This window comes from Peromyscus californicus, unplaced genomic scaffold (genome assembly GCF_007827085.1).
Source record: "Peromyscus californicus insignis strain IS unplaced genomic scaffold, ASM782708v3 Scaffold_21__1_contigs__length_65335640, whole genome shotgun sequence".
NCBI classification, from domain to species: Eukaryota; Metazoa; Chordata; class Mammalia; order Rodentia; family Cricetidae; genus Peromyscus; species Peromyscus californicus.
The window spans coordinates 1,076,199-1,088,704 of NW_026294514.1; the positions used below are offsets into that span (position 1 = coordinate 1,076,199).

General features: G+C 37.9%; 1 protein-coding gene across 14 annotated transcripts in view; it reads left to right on the forward strand.

Annotated features, from left to right (window-relative positions):
- The window catches only part of Gulp1 (GULP PTB domain containing engulfment adaptor 1), a 265,532-nt gene that overhangs the window by 177,752 nt on the left and 75,274 nt on the right, over nucleotides 1–12,506 (forward strand). The window lies entirely within an intron of this gene.

The following is a 12,506-nucleotide window of genomic DNA, read 5'->3' on the forward strand; positions in this document are numbered from 1 at the left end:
TGATCTCTACAGTTACATGAGAGTCAATCTTGATCAGTATAGGAACTCATTAGGCTTCTAGGAACTCATCTTAATGGCGCATGGATTGGTAATAAGTTTACTGAATGGTAGCAAATACATAGGTCATAAAAATAAGGTGATAAACATCAGACAATAGTACATGTAACAGGGACAGTTTGTATACAGAGAACAGGAATATGCCTACTTTGATAATGGCTAAAAAAACTTAATGACTTAATGTTAAGAAGATTGCCATCACTTCACTTTTGGCATGTACTGGTTTAAAATTAAGGAGATGAATTTAACATGATGGTTTGGGAATGGTAGTTGTCCCCTGAGAAATATGTGATAACATTCATTGAGAAATCTTCAATTTTTAATTTTCTGCTTGAATATTACTGTCTTTTAAATTTCTTTTTAAGAATGCATTTCAGTTCCACCTTATTTCATTTTATAGAGTACTGATTGTAAAATTATGTATTTGATCTTTGTATTGAAATAGTTTTGAACTACATGTGGATATAGAATTGTAGGTTATTATTTAATAAGTGTCAGTCTATGTAAGGATCATTAGTTCTGACATTTTCTTTATGTGTAGTGACAGCATTAATGCTAATTCACTGGAAATGTATCATATTATCCTGTGTACTCTGTAACAATGCTTTTAGTTTACAGGTTATAACCTAAGGGGAAAATGTGTTAGGAAATCAATGTAGTATAGATGATTGGAAGCCTGCCTTTAGAGACAAAATAAACTATAAAAAAGAAAGAAACTCTTAGAATGCATGTGGAAAATATATATTTGATCTTTATAATTATGGTCTATAGTCAAAGAATTTGAAAGTTACTCCTCTTCAATTGTGACCTGTTTTTTCAACACACTAGATTTGACCAGATTTAACTAGTTTAAAATACAAATCAACAATTGAGTAAAAATCTGCCTATTTAAGCAGCTACCAATTTTTAGACAAGGTCTCTCTGATAGCATTAGCTGACCTGGGACTTACAGGGATCTCCATGCTGCCTGCCTCTGCTTCCTGAGTGATAGCATTAAAGGTATGTGCCACTATAGCCAGATGCTGGTATACTTACAGTAGAAGAGATGGTTTAACAAGTTTAATCACATGCCCTTATTGAATATGGCATCTTATAATGTTTCTTCAAATACTCATGGAGCTACAGAGTGATGAACAATGTACAAACCAATGAAGGGTAACAATGGGATCTGACAACTTGGCATTATCTAGACATTTCTTCTTTCCTTCCTCCCCCCCATTCCTTCTTTGTTGTTGTTGTTTTATGAGATAGGCTCTTGCTGTTTATACCATGCTAGTCTCAAATTGTAACTCTTGTCTCAGGCTCCTTAGTGCTTCAGATTACAAGTGTGCCTGATTTCTGAGACAAATTTTAAACTAAAATTGATCATAAGGAGGCAAAAATATACTCACTGAGTCCAGGCCAGATGTGATTGCTACTTGAATGAGACTAGGGGCTAGAGAAGAGCTGCAGAGTCTGAACACATTTTGAAAATAAGGCTGCTAGGATCTAAAGATGGATTTTATATTCACCTCCCATTGCTATAATTAGAACATTAAAGCAGAAACTTTCAAAGATATCACCCACAAGGAAGCTGCATTTCCATGCCCTCCCACTTCTGACAGGAGTGCTAAATTGTCTTTTCTATGAAGGTGAAATACTGACAGATTTTTATTTTAATCAGTTTATTATGATATTCATATAACAATGACTTCCTGGATAAAGACTTGTGACAAATACTTCATATAGAACATTTATTATTTTTTTAAATGCGTAACTCTTTTTGAATGCTGATACCTTGATGCTTTGATTGAATGTTTAGATTTTGGATATGTTCAAAGGGGATTGGAGTTGTAGTTAAGTAGTGGAACACTTGCCTAGTGTATGAGAAGCTTTAGAATCACTACCCAGAAAGTATATACTCATGTCTTTATATATACAGCATGTGCAAATTATATTTATGTTATAAACATAAAATAATACATAATAAATATAAATATATAAATATAAAATGAATACATAATATAATATATAATAATGGATTCTTTAGGACATTGCCATGTAATTTTATGTCTTAAGCATTCTTTTTGTAGACTCTAAAAATGAGCAAATCCAAACAGAAACATAGACTTTGACCTTAAAACTTGTGGCTTCCTGAAGAGAGATAACTTAAAAAAAAAGAATAAAGAATTTTGGATGAGAACTATATAGGTGATGGGAAGCACTGTGAACAACAGATATAAAAGAAAGATTTAAAGAGGGGATTCTATCAGATGTCAGTATTTCCTAGTGATGTCTCCTACAGGAAGCAAGATGTATGTGCTCTCCTCTAAGTGTGTTTTGAGCATTGCTAACTCTGAGCTGTGCACCTTCTGGCTGCCTTGGTCACTCCTCACAGCCAGTCCTCTAGACACTTAGAGTCTATAAGCTCTAATTTGGCTTCCAAAACAAATTTAAAGAAACAGAAAACAAAATCAAGCCAATAATTTAATGTGTGTATGTGTGATATATATATATAAAATCACATATTGGCTCCTGCTGTTTGAAACTTTTAGCTTAATCTATTCTAAATGATTTGGAATAGGAAAATAAAAACTAGATATGGAGTGTGCTCCCTTTGCACCCCACAAGAACAAGCCTTTGTACTCCAAACTCCACTGCTATTAAAATTTTGTAGCTATAGTTAATGTATCTTGTTACAGTAATTGGAACAGCCACTTTGCAAACTATCTTTGTTGAAATTTCCACTTTATTAACTCAAATCAGATTGATGTAAATGTTTTTTTTTTTAAAAATTGTTGAAGAGACTCCTAACTACATGGATCTCCATAGTTTATTATAAGATTCAAACAAGTATAGATGAAGAATGTATAATTTGATCTATCTAGCTATCCATCCATCATATATTTTTGTATATGTGTGTCAATTTGTATATGTGTGTCAATTTCTCTCTTAGAGAGAGAGAGAGAGAGAGAGAGAGAGAGAGAGAGAGAGAGAGAGAGAGAGAGAGTATGACATTGCATTTGATGTGATATGCCAGGATCATATTAATAATATTTTCATCATAGATAGTGTTCTGTCAACTCTTGAGTCTGCCCTAGTTATACTTGGGAATAACTTAGTGCTTTGACTGTTATGTGAAAAACAGAGAACAAACCACTTCAAATCCTTGTCAGGAATTTTATTTTTTTCTGCTTGCTTCAGACACTGTAACACCAGTGAAGGTTTGCAGTAGCCACCCTGAGAACTTCACTGGGGAGATAATGACATTTCCTGCAGGCTGACAGGAGATTGAATACTGCTAGGCTGGTAAATTTACATAAAAGAAAGTGTTTGACAGACCATTAAAGAAAAACATGATGATGATTATGCCTTGACATTATCTTGAGTTTCCTACAACTGAATTCTGAAGCAAAATATTTTGTGAAGTTTCTCCTGTTTTTAAAATCAAATCCAGAAACAAAAAGAAATACATGCAGACTTATTAAGAATGCCTTAGAGAGTAACATGCTAGAAGTTAATGAAGAGAAAGCTATTTCATTAAGTGGACTAATGAGTCATGATAAAGATTTCAGATTAACTGAATAATCTGATTAATGCTTAGGTTGTTTCTGATGAATATGTCATACATTAAGCTTTTGTGGAATGTTAATATTAGTTTGTAACTTCATTGAAGAAAATTTGTATCTTAGAAATATATAATGTCTGCTACTGTGTCAAACAAAGAAGAGGGAAGCATGGATGAAGCATGTTCAGATTGAACTCTGTGGAACCATTAAAAGCCATGGAAAAGTTACATTTATGTAATACATTTCTGAAAAACCCAAAATAGTTTAGAATTCTAAATTTGTAAGACATTTTAGAGTGAATTCTATAATGCCCATAAATATAAGAATTTGTCAGGTTTACTGGTTGTGGTATAAGAAGAATGTAAAAATTTGGCATGCAAAATTCAGAGGTATTTTCTATAATCTAATGCAGGAAATCCATGGATTACTGAGAAAAGGACTATTTATTAATGAATTATATTGAGGGGATAACTCATTGATACAGGATAAGGCAAATTCAGTTGTAGAGTCCTTGGAAGGCTGAGAACTGGTCTCAAGCTGCTTCATGCTGTCTGACTGGGTCTTCACCATCCAAGAGCTCATAAAGAGAAGGGGCCCCACGTACTGCTCCCCAGATTTTAAGCTTGCCAAGAGACCACGCCCTAGGGGCTGATACCTCAAGGCCATAGGTGAAACAAATACCCACTACAATAATCCATTTCACTTATTCAACTATGAAATTTTAATTCAAACATGGGATCCAGTGATAAAAATCAGATCTGCACAAAGCTTTCCTAAAGAGTTACCTGAAATCTTAGACTTGGTCTTCAGTGATGCTAGTGCATACAATAAGTTTATTCCAAACATTTGAAAGTGGAAGGATTATTATGTAAATTAACTTCTATTTCATTTTATCCAGTGGGAAAATGTTATATTCTGTAATAATTCTAGGTAATTCTGTTTCTGTAGCCATATGCTGTGTTCTTTATGTAACATAGCAGTACTGACACTGTGGGAGACCAGCTAAGAGACCAGCTCCCACATTTTGCCCCAGGGAACTCTTGAGGAGTGAGGGATAAGAGATTTAGACAGAAGGATAGAGGAGAGAGAAACAGATAGAAACACAGGATAGCCTTGGGAGGGCCTGGATCCTTATCCACCGGCCCCTCCTGTCTCTTCTAAAGGGCTATTTATAGAAATGCCAAGGGGTGGAGCAAAAGACCTCCCCCAGTTCAGCCAAGTGCAGACCCTTCCAAATCACCTAGTAACCATGCACATGGTTAAGCCATCCTCTAATGTAGCCCTGCTGGGTAAAGCAAGATCAGATCTCACTAGGAAACCTTTGTGGACTTCCACAGTCACACACTTAAAAAGAGTTCAGAAATCTCTAAAATGTCATTTCCCGCCCTCCCTTTGTAATGGGACATTATAAAGCATTTTAATACTAAAAACTGTAAATTAATATGCCCATCATGATATACCTGGACATTTGTTGTTGAACAACGATCATGTAGGCTGTGTGCTTGTAAGATGCAAAGACAAATTCAGAAAGAGAAATGACAGTAGACTATCTTCTCAGTTCTTCGGATTAGTTGTATAACCAGTTGAACTCCTGAAAACTCCGCTTTTTTAAAGAGGCTACTTAGTTCCTCACCAGGTTTTCTCACATTACTGAAATAATTAGCAAACTTAACTTTAAAGCTCAATTGCTGTATACTATTATTTCGCCTCTGAAAATGCTCTGAAAAGTATTCCTAAGCTACTAGAAACTGAAGCAGAAGTGAAGCGTTTTATGTCAGTTATTCCCTGCAACATTTCAGTATGACATTGCTTTATTAATTTATTTAAAGATATTGCACATGTTATAGATGCAAAAGTACTGGGTTCGTTACTCCAGTGTTACCATTTTCTTGACACAGTTACTTGAAGCTCAGAGAATTTAAATCATTTTTCTAAGTTGACAGAGGGAAAGAATAGAAAGTTAGATGCAAAAAACAAGTCTCCTATCCAGTATCCGTTTTTCTTTCCATTGCAGTATACTGTTCCCAGTGTCAGGGGGATTAACCTACTTAGCTGGGAGATGAGGGAATTCTAAATCAAAACAGAGTACTGCATACACGTCTGTCTTTCAGTCTGTCATTTCTATCATTCCCCCAAACCATGTGTCTCCTGCATATTTTACCTTCTGTAACCTGACCTAACTGTTTATTGATGCTTTGGAGGTTATCGTTTAAGACCAGCCAGTTGTGAGTGATTCAGTAGACTAAATGGAATGTAGCCAGTCATTTGAACCTCTAGCACTGAGGCCACCATCCATAGTCTTTAATTTCTTTCAATTAATATGCTTTTATTTAATAGATCTATTAATGGAATCCCTCTATAAAAATGTCCCTGTGTTGTGGCTGGAGTTTTCCTGCCTGGCCCACAGTCAGGACAAACTCTCTCACCTGCCAGTCCCACAGACGCTCATACCCGACCAAGTAAACACAGAGACTTATATTGGTTACAAACTGTATGGCCGTGGCAGGCTTCTTGCTAACTGTTCTTACAGCTTAAATTAATCCATTTCTATTAATCTATACCTTGCCACGTGGCTCGTGGCTTACCGGCATCTTCACATGCTGTTTCTCATCGTAGCAGCTGGCAGTATCTCTCTGACTCAGCCTTCCACTTCCCAGCTTTATTCTCCTCCTTGTCCCGCCTACACTTCCTGCCTAGCCAACGGCCAATCAGTGTTTTATTTATTGACTAATTAGCAACACATTTGCCATACAGAACATCCCACAGCACTTCCCCCTTTTTTTTTTCAAAAAGGAAGGTTTTAACCTTAACAAAGTAAAATTACATATAATTTGGGAATTTGGGCGTAGCTTCTCTTACTACTTCCTGCTGGAGGGGGACGCTGTATCTTATGGGGACACAAAGAAAATTTTAGAATTATAGAATAGTCCATGAGGGTGTATCATCTGAGCCAGTTGCTTTCAAATCATTCTGGATGTTGGATCATCTGGGCCATGGTGTCATCTGGGCCATGGTGTCATCGGAGACCTTTCAGGGGGTCTTGGCTGGTCAAACCTGATGTATCTTAATCTTGAACAAATCCATAGCCTCTTGCTTTCTGTGAGAACAAAAGCAGAGTCTCCTTTCCAAAGTAATATATCCTTATATTCAAATTTTGAAGTCAAGGTACCTTTAAAATATACATTTTGGCATAACTCAACAGCTTTTACAATCAAATGTTTTCCTGCAGTTACAAGTCCCAAAGACAACACAATGCAGATTCTCTGTGTAATATCCATTTTTACATGGCTTATATTTTATACTACCTTTACTGTCTCTTTAAAGACTTTATTTTTTAAAACTATGTATTTGTTTCTATAACTGTATATATCATCTTTTTTGTCTCTTTCAAGCCTACGCATCTTTTACACACATTGTAAACTATTACATCTGAATCTGTCTTATTGTGAATCTCTTGCTTTAAACTGCAGCAGCTGTGGCTGCTGGCTCCACCCACCTCAGCTTCCCAACGTGGCGTTTTCCACCAGCTCTGGGAGCTATCGTGGGTCTCTATGCTTTTATCCAAGCAGCGTATAGCCCAGAAACCTCTTTGTTTTGTACCTGCAAAGGCTAAATCCACCATGCAGCTTAATGTGCCACTTGCAGAGGACTCATTCCTGCCATACTGCAGGTCGAGCGCACATGCTAGGAACCCACCAGTAGCTCAAACTGGCAGCTGCCGCTCATTTGAGAGAGACGATTAGGAAGCTGTTTTTAGCTCCGTTTTAGAATCTTTTCTCAGGTTTTAGGTGGAAACTCTTGCCACCACGTTGGACGCCATTTGTGGCTGGAGTTTTCCTGCCTGGCCCACAGTCAGGACAAACTCTCTCACCTGCCAGTCCCACAGACGCTCATACCCGACCAAGTAAACACAGAGACTTATATTGGTTACAAACTGTATGGCCGTGGCAGGCTTCTTGCTAACTGTTCTTACAGCTTAAATTAATCCATTTCTATTAATCTATACCTTGCCACATGGCTCGTGGCTTACCGGCATCTTCACATGCTGTTTCTCATCGTGGCAGCTGGCAGTATCTCTCTGACTCAGCCTTCCACTTCCCAGCTTTATTCTCCTCCTTGTCCCGCCTACACTTCCTGCCTAGCCAACGGCCAATCAGTGTTTTATTTATTGACTAATTAGCAACACATTTGCCATACAGAACATCCCACAGCACTGTGTGGCTCATGGTCCTACAGAATTCTGTAAGAGCACCTAGTTATAAGAGGCATCTTATGAAAGTTGGGTATGTCTGTCATTTTGTGAAAGAATGAGAAACGTCTTCATGGACAAATAATATTTTTGAAATTGGCACTAATTGATCTGATCCTTAAAGGTCAAGCAGTAGAATTTTGAAGCTTGAAATGTGAATTCAAGGAACTGAGCAGAAAGTAAAACAGTGGGACAATGCTTGAGAAAGGCCAAAGACATTGGAAGCTTTCATGAAGATTATTTCAGGAGTCATTTTGATGAGTGACTAGAATCAGCATATGCAGCATCAGAAGCCTTAGGCAAGAGGCGAGCATTCTGTGACAGAAATGAGTCTTGAGAAGTGAAGCTAAAGAGGGAGGAGTTGTTACAGGAGGTAAAATACGCAGGGGACATGTGGTGGGTGGTGATAGAAATTGAGTACAGAATCAGCATCCTTACTGGATTCCATGGTCTCATTTCAAATATAATCTACTTTAATACCCATGACTCTGCACCTTTGGATTCAGTCAACAGGGGGAGGAAAGTATTGGTGGGGGGGAGGGAGGAACTGGACTAATATACAGATTATTTTTCTTGTAATTGTTCTCTAAATAGTACAAGTACCAAGTGTTTCTATAATGTTTAGATTGTGTTATGATATGTGGAGGCTGAAATTAGTTCAAGGAATGGAAGGAAACATGACGCCATACATATGCCTCTTTACTTGAGCAGCTTAACTGATAGCTACACCTGTCTGTGTCTCGCCCTCCTCCTGATGGACACTATGGGATGACTGCCTTGACTAGGAAGACAGTAGGGGGCAAGTTCCGTCCAGTTACCTTCTTGATATATAGTGTGTTCTGCTTCCATGGTGTGAGGTGAGTCAGTGGCCAGCTCACCCAGGCCCAGCAAAGCTCCTTGGAAGACAAGCTAAGGTCCCAGCTCATGCTACTCTCAATAGTTTTTACAGACATTTTAGAGAAAATCATCTTTTATCTCTTAGGCAATAAACAAATAAATACATGTATTTTAAATCACAATGAAGTTGTTATTTTCTCTTTTTCAATGGCATGCAATATGGGAAACTTCATCTCCAAATCAATTTCACATCTCTTTTACACTTAAAAATAATCTGTTGTGTCCCCATTTCTTCAGTTTTTGGGAAAATGTTTATCACCATTTAGTTGATTTTTCTTTACATTTTATGTGAACTAAGTGGATTTTCTCCTGAACTTTAAAATCATATCAAGGAAGTAAAAGTAGACTCCATGGCAGTCCTTTTCTTGGTCAGATAGTATGGGACATCCACCTTTGCACAATTGAGTTAGCAAAACAGAAGAAATGTTTGGGACCTAAAGGCCCAAAGTGAGCTTTGCAGCCCAGTCTGGAAAACCGTTGCGGAGTACAAAGAGTAAAATGGCATGTGTGTGCAAGTCAGCTATTTACATTAGTAGGTCAACAATGGGTTATATTTTCTAAGAATAATAATTGTGTACCAGAATATGATACATACTAATGATTAAAATTTAGACAGTGCAGAAAAGCACAGAAGTATTAAAATTAACATATTGCTTCTAATCCTACCAGGAAGAAATGACCCAGGGTTAACTTTAAGTTAATGATGTTTCAAGAACTTCATTCTATATAAATGTGCAGCAGTGGGTATATAAATCAGAAATGACCTTAAGCCTAGGTGAATAACTTAGCAGTAGCTTTGTGGGCACATTTTAACCACCTCATTAACCCTCACAAAGAGCAACAAGAATAAGGTTGTTAATATTTATAATTGGAGAACTAAATTGTAGCATTGAACAAATTGTAAATAGAAAAGTAAGGCTGAGGTTGAGTGGACTTTAGAAAGAACTAGCTTTATAAGACAAATTGTAATAGGCATGTTAAAAGAGAAACTTGTTACTTGAATTCCCACCCCAGTTCCCTCACTCTACCTCCTCTTGCTATCCCCTTAAACCTCTCCTAAGCCTCCCTCCAGTTGATAGACTCTTTTTCTTTCATATTACTGTTACGTGCTATAAATACAAGCTGCTGAGTGTGTTTTTGTTGTGTGTTTATGGTTTCAAGGCTGACCACCCTTTTTCATTTGCAAATAATTTGTTTCTGTCACCTTAGCAGAGCTGTAGCTGAGAGCTCTTGACTTCCTGATTTGCTGAGTGCATTATTGACATAATCAAGAAATCAAGGCACTGCGTATAGGACAGTTCTCTTCAGAGCTCACTGGACATCATCAGCATGACCTTCTCACTGAGTTCTCATTGAGTTTCCTCAGTCCTCATGCTGCTACACCACTTCTGGCAGTGTCAGATTTATATTGTCACAAATAGCGCATGCGCTCGTTTGAATGTAGCCTTACTAGCCCTAGTGAACTTGAGTGGTTTTGTGCCCTTCCCAGACCAATCTTTATAGAGGGAAGATGGATACATTGGCAGCCTATGTCACAGTCTTTAGACTACATAGACTAATTCTGGAGGAAAAGCATGTCCTTAAAGGAATAAGGTGAATGACTACTCACAAGCACTGTCTACCACCAGTATTGGTTTTTCTCTGTCTTCTACTTCCTTGCTATCCACCCATTTTATCCCTGAGACTCACTGGTGTATTTCTCCTTCTCCATGAAGCTGCCACCAGCAACCAGGTATAGGATGGTGTTCCTCAAAATGTCTGCAATGAAATAATAGAGTTTTATGTTTTGTTTTTACAAGAGGGTCTTTCATGGAGACCATTTTATCACAAATCAATACTTTTCAGAAATCCTACAGAATCTAGAAAAATGTATTTCTCGTCAAAATGCCTTCAGAATTTAGCCAGGGTAAGTGCTGATGCCCGTCTCTGTCTTGAGAGCAGCTGGTTGGCAGTTCACGCTGTTGGTGGTCTGCTGATCATGCATGTCATGTGCTTGCATAGTCATGCTCATCTCTGTTGCAGTAAATTCCATGCTGTTGTTGTCTCTTCTTTTCCCAGGTCTTATGTTCTCCAAGCCAGAACTGGTCTATTTATAATGAAATTCAATTATTTTACCTCCTGATGGCAGCCCTACATTTCTGCCACTCATAGGAGTGGTTGATGTTTGCCTTTTCTGCTTCTCTAGCTGTGTCCTTTTGAATATTTTTTTTTTATTTTTCCTGTGTAGGCTGTTTTGTTTTGTCTCATCATCTCTTTCTTATTCTTGCTTTCTTCTGAGGCATTGCATATATTGTGAGCATACCTGGACTCCACTGCTCTTCTTAGCTGAATCTCAGTGGGTCACTACAGGTCTTTCTCCTGGCATACTTTGTGATCTCTTGTGTTTATCTATACTATCCTCATTCTTATAGTTACATTCTCAAGATACCCAGGTTTTAATTTTAATTTTAATTTATTCTTTTCAAAGTCCATACATTTTTGTGTGATATATCTTGATCAGATCCACTCCTCATACCCCAACTACCCACATGTTTCCCCATCACCTCTCTCTCTCTCAACTTCATGTTCTTCTTTTATAATTTTTAAACTAATTAATTCTTTTTAATCCACTGAATTCAGTTAGTGCTACCCTTTTGTGCTTGGGCATGAGGGTATTCCACTGGGTCGTGGGGAGCCTACCAGTTGCCATAGTCATTAGACCATTAGGGTCAGCTATTGGTTGTCTTCAAGTCTGAGCCTGTATGGTAAGGCTTATATCTTAATTGTAGCCAGAAAGTTTCTCCAGGACCCCCGGCTGTGCGGTCCCTCAGCTGCTTATCAAATAATCATTCAGAGGCTCAATATTAATTACCAATTGCATGGCCTATGGCAGGCTTCTTGCTAGCTAACTCTTATAACTTAACCCATTTCTATTTATTTGTAAGTTGCCATATGGCTTTGTGACTTTCTGGTACTTTCACATCTTGCTTCTCCTGGCAGTGGCTTGCAATGGCTCCTTCCTTTCCTTTCACCTCTCACTCTCTCTCTTGGATTTTTCCACCTGGCTCCATCCTGCCCTGCCATAGGCCAATGCAGCTTTATTTATCAACCAATCAGAGCAACACATATTCACAGCGTACAGAAAGACATCCCACAGCTCTTAATGATCAGTGGCCACTGTGGTAATATTGTTGGCTCCTGGTCCACCTGAGGAAATGGGAAAGAAAGTCATCTATCTATACAGTATTATAGTTCAACATCCAGTACCTCAACTATAACTTTTAAAAGAATAAATAAAATTTAAAATTAAAGGCTAGAAATTTTCAGTATGCAGTCATAAGAATGAAGATAGAATGCTTAAGCACAGAGATCACAGACAATCAATTCACAAACTCAGCTGGAAGGCAAGGGATACAGGCTCAGTGTGCTAGGATCAGAGAAGTGTAGTAAGCCACAGACCGTAGAGGTTCAGCTGGGAAAGGAGGCAGAATCTAGGTATGTTCCACGTATAAGCAGTGCTTCAAAAGCGAGCAAGAATGAAAAAGAGGTGGTGAAAATAAAACAGAAGAGCCTACACTGACAAAAGTATTTTAAAATGGTAAGGCTGGTCAAGCAGAGAAGGGCAATCATTGGTCACCCCTACACGTGAGCAATGGATAATGATAGAGATACAGGGCTGCTGTCACCAGGTGGAATGATTGTACTTCATCATATAAATTCTCTGAGCCTTTCTGGACTACTAACCTTGTTATCTCACTAACTGCATCCTAATTTAG